We start from the raw sequence: 8,505 nt of genomic DNA on the forward strand, positions 1-8,505 counted from the left end.
GTCTTCTCCAACACCATAGTTCAAAAGCATCAAATCTTCATCTCTCAGCCTTCTTTATAGTCCAACTCTCACATCCATATATGACTACTGGAAAAACTATAGCTTTGAAGATGGACCTTTGTTGGAAAGTAATATCTCTGCTTTTTAGTATGCTGTCTAGGTTGGTCATAACTTTTCTTCCAAGGAGCAAACGTCTTTTAATTTCATGGCTGCAGTCACCATTTCAGTGATTTTGGAGCCCCCCAAAATAAAGTCTCTCACTGTTTCCATTATTTCCCCATCTATTTGCCATGAAGTGATGGGACCCGATGCCATGATCTTAGTTTTCTGAATGTTGAGTTTTAGGTCAACTTTTTCACTCTCCTCTTTTACTTTCGTCAAGAAGCTCTTTAGTTCTTTTTCACTTTCTGCCATAAGGGTGATGTCATCTGCATATCTGAGGTTACTTATATTTCCCCTGGCAATCTTGATATAGCTTGTGCTTCATCCAGCCTGGCATTTAACATATAAGTTAAATAAGCAGGGTGACAATATACAGCCTTTCCCTATTTGCAATCAGTCTGTTGTTCCATGTTCATTTCTAACTGTTGCTTCTTGACATACATACAGATTTCTCAGGAGACAGGTTAAGTGGTCAGGTCCCATCTCTTTAAGAATTTTCTACAGTTTGTTGAGATCCACACAGTCAAAGGCTTTGGCATAGTCAATAAAGCAGAAGTAGATGTTTTTCTGAAACTCTCTGGCTTTTTCAATGATCCAGCAAATACTGGCAATTTGATCTCTGGTTCCTATGCCTTTTCTAAAACCAGCTTGAACATCTGGAAGTTCCCTTTTTACCTACTGTTGAAGCCTGGCTTGGAGAATTTTGAGCATTACTTTGATAGCATGTAAGATGAGTGCAATTGTGTGGTAGTTTGAGCATTCTTTGGCATTGCCTTTCTTTGGGATTGGAATGAAAACTGACCTTTTCCAGTCCTGTGGCCACTGCTGAGTTTTCCAAATATGCTGGCATATTGAGTGCAACACTTTCACAGCATCATCTTGTACGATTTCAAATAGCTCAATTGGAATTCTATCATCTCCACTAGATTTGTTCATAGTGATGCTTCCTAAGGCCCACGTGACTTAACACTCCAGGATGTCTGGCTCTAGGTGAGTGATCACACCATCATGGTCATCTGGGTCATGAAGACCTTTTTGTATAATTCTTCTGTGTATTCTTGCCACCTCTTTTTAATATCTTCTGCTTCTATTAGGTCCATACCATTTCTGTCCTTTATTGTGCCCATCTTTGCATGAAATGCTCCCTTGGTATCTCTAATTTTCTTGAGATCTCTACTCTTTCCCATTCTGTTGTTTTCCTCTATTTCTTTGCACTGATCACTGAGGAAGGCTTTCTTTTTTCTCCTTGCTATTTTTTGGAACTCTGCATTCAAATGGGTATATCTTTCCTTTTCTGCTTTTCCATCTTTTCTTTTCTCAGTTATTTGTAGGGCCTCGTCAGACAACCATTTTGCCTTTTTGCATTTCTTTTTCTTGGGAATGGTCTTGATCACTGCCTCCTGTACAATGTCATGAACCTCCATCCATAGTTCTTCAGCACTCTGTCTATCAGATCTAATCCCTTGAATCTATTCATCATTTCCACTGTATAATCGTAAGGGGTTTGATTTAGGTCATATCTGAATGGCCCAGTGATTTTTCCCTACTTTCTTATATTTAAGTCTGAATTTGGCAATAAGGAGTTCATGATCTGAGCCACAGTCAGCTCCTGGTCTTGTTTTTGCTGACTGTATAGAGCTTCTCCATCTTTGGCTGCAAAGAATATAATCAATCTGATTTCGGTGTTGACCATCTGGTGATGTCCATGTGTAGAGTCTTCTCTTGTGTTGTTGGGAGAGGGTGTTTTCTATGACCAGTGCATTCTCTTTGCAAAATTCTGTTAGCCTTTGCTGTGCTTCATTCTGTGCTCCAAGGCCAAATTGCCTGTTTACTCTAGGTATCTCTTGACTTTCTACTTTTGCATTCCAGTCCCTTATGATGAAAAGGGCATCTTTTTTGGGTGTTAGTTCTAGAAGGTCTTCTAGGTCTTCATAGAACTGTTCAGCTTTTTCAGCATTACTGGTCAGGGCATACATTTGGATTACTGGGATATTGAATGGTTTGTCTTGGAATCAACAGAGATCATTCTGTCATTTTTGAGATTGCGTCCAAGTACCACTGCATTTCGGACTCTCGTTGACCATGATGGCTACTCCATTTCTTCTAAGGAATTTTTGCCCACAGTCTGAGCGACTTCACTTTCACTTTTCACTTTCATGCACTGGAGAAGGAAATGGCAGCCCACTCCAGTGTTCTTGCCTGGAGAATCCCAGGGACGGGGGAGCCTGGTGGGCTGCCGTCTATGGGGTCGCACAGAGTCAGAAATGACTGAAGTGACTTAGCATAGTAGATATAATGGTCATGTAAGCTAAATTCACCCGTTCCAGGCCATTTTAGTTCACTGACTCCTAGAATGTCGATGTTCACTCTTGCCTTCTCCTGTTTGACCACTTCCAATTTGCCTTGATTCATGGACCTAACATTCCGTGGATAATACTGGTTAATAATACCGTACTCCATGTTTGAAAGTTGTTAATAGAGTAGATCTTAACTCATTACTTGGGAAGATCCCCTGGAGAAGGGAAAGGCTACCCACTCCAGTATTCTAGCCTAGAGAATTTCATGGACAGTCCATGAGGTCGCAAGGAGTTGAAAATGACTGAGCAACTTTCACTTTCACTTTCTTCATTACAAGAAAACAAAATTTTGTAACTCTGTATGGTGACAGAACTTAGCCTTATTAGGGTGATCATTTCACAATGCATACATATATTAAATCATTAAGTTGTACACCTGAAATTAATATAATGTTGTGTGTCAATTACAACTCAATACAAAGAATAAAAAATAAAAATAAAATGGACGCACTCAGAGTTTCACTTCTGGTATCTAATCTGCCTTAGGAAGTTCATTACACATGTGCTGACAGAATCATGCTTTTTGTATTTGCTTACATCAGAACATCAGAAACAATCTAAATAGTTAAACAGATGAATACATTGTGATATACTAATAATAGGATGACAGCATGCAGTACTTTAAGAGTAATTATATATATTTCATATATATAACATATATAAAAATATAAATGAATATATATGAAAAAAGAAATGAGCTCCAAGTTATTTTCTCGTCTGAAAAAGATAGCTGATGAAAGAAATTTGATGTCACATAGTATATTGAATACATTAGTAAATGACATATTAATGTATTACTCATGTAATAGTTTATCTTAATAAAAAAAAGAAAACAAGAGCATCTTTTTGTGTGCCTATTGGCGGCCATGTGCATTTCCTATTTGGAAAAATGTCTATTCAGTTCATCTGCTCCATTTGTTAATTGGGTTTGTTTTTTTTTTTTTTTTGATGTTGAGATGTATGAGTTGTTTAGATATGCTGGATATTAACTCATTATCTGTCATATCATTTGCAAATATTTTCTCCCATTAGGTAGATTGTCTTTTCATTTTCTCGATGGCCTACTTTGCTGTGCAAAAGCTTTTAAGTAATCATCAGAGAAATGCAAATCAAAACCACAATGAGGGACTTTCTGGGTAGTCCAGGGGCTAAGAGTCTGTGCTCCTGATACAGGGTGCCCAAGTTTGAGCCCTGGTCAGGGAACTAGATCCCACTTGCCACAACTAAGAGTTTGCATGCCACAGCTAAAGACCAAAGATCCTATGTTCCCTAACTAAGACTTGGTGCAGCCAAATAAATATTTTTTAAAAAAATACTATGGGATATTACCTCACACCTGTGAGAATTGCTATTGTCAAAAAGAACACAACAAATGTTGGCAAGGATGTGGAGAAAAGGGAACCCTCCTACACTGTTTGTGGGAATGTAAATTGGTGCAGCCACTATGCAAGATAATATGGGGATTTCTCAAAAAACTAAAAATATAACTATCATATGACCTAGCAATTCCACTCCTGGGTATTTATCTGAAAAACACTAATTCAAAAAGATACATGCACCCCAATGTTCACAGCAGCATTATTTATAACTACCAAGATATGGAAGCAACCCAAGTGTCCATCAACAGATGAATGGATAAAGCAGATATGGTGTATATAGATACACAAATACTAGTTAGTCATTTTTAAAAATGAAATATTGCCATTTGCAGCAACTAGGTCCTATGGATGGACTTAGACAGCTTATGCTAAGTGAAATAAGTCAGACAGACAAAGACAAATATTGTATGATATTACTAAATGAGGAATCTAAAAAAAATAAAGCAAATTAGTGAATATAACAAAATATAAGCAGACTCACAGATATAGAGCACAAACCAGTGGTTACCAATGGGGAGAGGGGCAATATAGGGGGGGTAGGGAATTAAGAGGTACAAACAATTAGGTATAAAATAAGAACACAAGGACATATTGTACAACACAGGGAACATAGCCAATATTTTACAATAATTATGACTGGAATATAACCTTTAAAATTGTTAATCACTATATTGTACACTTGTAATTCATACAATATTATACAGCAACTATAAATAAATAAAAATGGGGGATACAGGGAAACAGAGTTATGGAGAATTATATAGAGATTGAAAAATGAAAGAAGCATGGAAGAAAGAAAGAAGAAAACAGGGAAGAAACAGAGGGAGGGAGGGAAGGAGGAAGGAAGGGATTGGAGAGTAAGCCCACCTAAATTCATATATGGAAGTTGGTCTAATTAGCAAGAAAGTACACTCAATTAAATGAAACCTGGTTTAGTACTTAACTGTTTCCAGCTCTCCACGTAAGTATTCTTCACACTGCAGTTGCAACTTCAGTTGTGCAAGCTGAGTTGACTGTATTTGTCCTGCCCTAGAGGTTTAGTAGAGACTAACAAGGCTGTGGACCTTAGACACACAATCTTTGAAGCAGAAATGCAGCTGGAAGTCCCAGAGATCCCTAGACCTAGGGCTGATGCATGGGGCACCACTTCTTTTCTTTTCCCTTGAATTGTTTTTTTTTTAATTGGAAGATAATTGCTTCACAATATTGTGTTGGCTTCTGCTGTACAACACGAGCCAGTCATAGCTCTCTCTCTCTCTCTCCCTCTCTCTCTCCCTCTATATATATATATATATATCCCCTCCCTCTTGAACCTCCCTCCCACCCCCTCATCCCACTTCTCTAGGTCATCACAGAATGCCAGGCTAGGCTCCCTGTGTTAAATCAGCTTCCCACCAGCTATCTATTTTATACATGATAGTGTATATATGTCAATGCTTCTTTCTCAATTCATCTCATCCTCTCCTTTCCCTGCTGTGTCCACAAGTCTGTTCTCAATGTCTGCATCTCCATTCCTTCCCTGCAGACAGGTTCATCGGTACCATTTTTCTAGATTCCATGTAGTTGCATTAAGATATGATATTTGTTTTTCTCTGACTTACTTCACTCTGTGTAATAGGCTCTAGGTTAAATCACCTTAATACAACTGACTCAAATCCATTCCGTTTTATGGCTGAGCAATATTCCATTGTATATATGTATACATTTCCCAGGTGGCACTAGCGGTAAAGAACCTGCCTCCCAATACAGGAGATGCAAGAGATGCAGGTTCAATCTCTGGGTGAGGAAGATCTCCTGGAGTAGGAAATGGCAACCCACTCCAGTATTCTTGCTGGGAAAATCCCATGGACAGAAGAGCCTGGTGGGCTCCAGTCCACAGGGTTGCAAAGAGTTGGACATGACTGAGCAACTGTGCCCAGCAACTTCTTTATCCTTTCATCTGTTGATGGACATCTACATTTCTTCCATGTCCTGGCTATTGTAACTAGTGCTGCAGTGAAGATGTGTCTTTTTGAATTGTGGTTTTCTCAGGTATATGCTGAGGAGTGGGATTGTTGGGTCACTTGGTAGTTTGTATTCCTAGTTTTTTAAGGAATTTCCATAGCAGCTGTATCAATTTACATTTCCACCACAGTGCAAGACAGTTTCCTTTTCTCCACATCCTCTCCAGCAATAAAAAAGCATCTTTATTGTTTATAGATTTTTTGATAACTAGCCATTCTGACTGGTGTGATATGATACCTCATTGAAGTTCATTAGAGTTTTGTCTCATGACTTTGCAATGAAAATCAAGGTAGAGACATATATGTGAAGGAGTAAGAAAGTAAAAATTAGAATGCAACAGGACAGCAATATTTAACACAAAGTTTATGAAAGAAGAAACTATACTCTATTACTAATATGTTAAAAAACTGAACCATACAAACAAGCTATATTAGTTACTAAAAACTTAATGACTTGAAATAACTCACAATTATTATCTCACATTTTTGGTGAGACAGGAGTCCGGACAAGGCTTAACTGGGTCCTCTGCTTAGGGTTTTGGGTTTTACAAACTCAAAATTAAGGTGTGCTCTGGTCTGCATTCTCATCAGGAGGATTGAATGGGGAAGAACATTTCTAAGGTCACTTAGATGTCTGACAGAATTAATTTCCCTGTGCTTGTAGTACCCCAGGGCGCTGGCTTCTTTCTGGTTGGAGGCTGCTCCTAGAGGTCACCTACAATTCCTTGACTAGTGGACTTTCCCAGCATGGCTGCTTACTTCATCAAGCCAGATCAGATGGTCTCTAGAGAGAGTTGGCTAGCAAGACCAAGTCTTTTGAAATGTAATGTAGTCACAAGAGTGACATCCACCACCTGTGCTTTATTTATTGTTTTACAAGCAAGTCACAGGTCCCAGATGCACTCAAGGGGAGGAGGATCCCAAAAGGTGTGAATGCCAGGAGTCAGCAGGAATTCATGAAGCCACCTTACAATCTATTGAACAATCATATCTTTTGCTGCTTTGGAATTTTTAAGTTAAAAATGACCATGAATATAATCCTTAAAAAATGTAACATATAATACTAAGTAAGAAGTAAATCTAAACCCAGAATATGATAGGGACAGAGTAAACCAAGTAGGTGATTAAATAGTTAACCACACTAGAGGATTGTAAGTAGAAATAAATATGGGCGACCCCTGTAGTAATGATTACTCAAGGAAGCAGGATGACTCAACCACAAAACCAAGCAGGCTTGCTTAGCAACAAAACCGCAGAAGAGAAGCACGAGACATAACGAAAAACAATGGTGGCATGAGCCCCACATCCTGCCCAGTGAGCTCAGTAAGCAGATGATCCATAGAACATGCTTTCTGCACATAAAGAACAGCAGTTTATGGAAAGGTGACATTTCAAAGTGAAAGATGCCCATTGTACTGAGACTTGAAATAATTTTTCCATTTCTGCCATGACAGTCCTAGCTTGACCATATAGGGACAAAAAGACTTCCTTGCCCAACCTGGGAAGAACTAATGATGCAAGCATGATGCCTACTTAAGAACAAGGGAGAAAGTTGTCTTTCCCCCTTACCTATTTTTGCTATTTTATAAAACTGTAGCCTACTAAGTTCTCAGCGTGGCACCCTCTCACCTGCCCACTGATAAGCCTCACAAGCGTCCTATCACCTCTTATCTATCACTTTGCCTATTGAAGAATTCTTTTTGTGCTGAGACGTAAAGGACTGCAGCTCCTTGGAACCTCCTGAAATGCCACTTAGCAGTTTCAAATACATCTGATGTCAAACCTCATGACCTTCTTACTTCCCCAGCCATATCCAATTTAAACTGGATTTCCAACATTTCTGAGTAAATCCCTAGAATGAAGCATAACAGCAAAGGCCTGGAACACATGTGGTTTCCAGCCCCATATAGGGTATAGGAATACAGGTACTTTTTGCCCCTCAGTCCTAGTATCCATTAAAAGAAGTTAATTTTTACCATTTATATTACTTTAATGGCTATTCTAGGGACCAAAAGAGCCACTGATTACTCAGTAAATGTTCCTGGAATCAGTGTAACCAGAACAGTTATAGAACATGAGTGAGGGTGCTGAGAGAAGGGAGGAGATGCAAATTCTCAAGTAGTTTGTGTTTTACTGTTCCCTCACCAACCACCAGAGTTTGATCACCAAAACCAAAGAAAACTTCACTAACTTCATGGGAGGGAAAAATGCATTTGATTTCTGCCTAAAGTTGTATGCATTAGGGCTCATTACTAACTTGAACTTTTTTGGGGGGATCATCTGTATTTAAAGTTTTTTTCCTTCTATGATTGTCCATGTTCTTCATCCATTTGCCTTGGAGACATTCATTGATTTGAATAAAGATATTAACTGTTCTCCGCCCTCTTTACCCAAATATTCCCATCCCCATTCCAGTCACTGATTTCATTTGGTTTACAGTGGGGGTGGGATAGCGAGAGGGCAGAAGTACACTTGCTTCCCATCCAAGGAGTGAACCCCATGGTCCTCTGCCTGGCATATAGCGAACACGAGGTTCGTTTTACAACTGTAAGCTGCGTTCACTTGAGACCCATCTTTGCAAACTTTGTTCCGCCGCTCAGTCGC

The sequence above is a fragment of the Bubalus kerabau genome, chromosome 9 (assembly GCF_029407905.1).
Source record: "Bubalus kerabau isolate K-KA32 ecotype Philippines breed swamp buffalo chromosome 9, PCC_UOA_SB_1v2, whole genome shotgun sequence".
Lineage (NCBI taxonomy): Eukaryota > Metazoa > Chordata > Mammalia > Artiodactyla > Bovidae > Bubalus > Bubalus kerabau.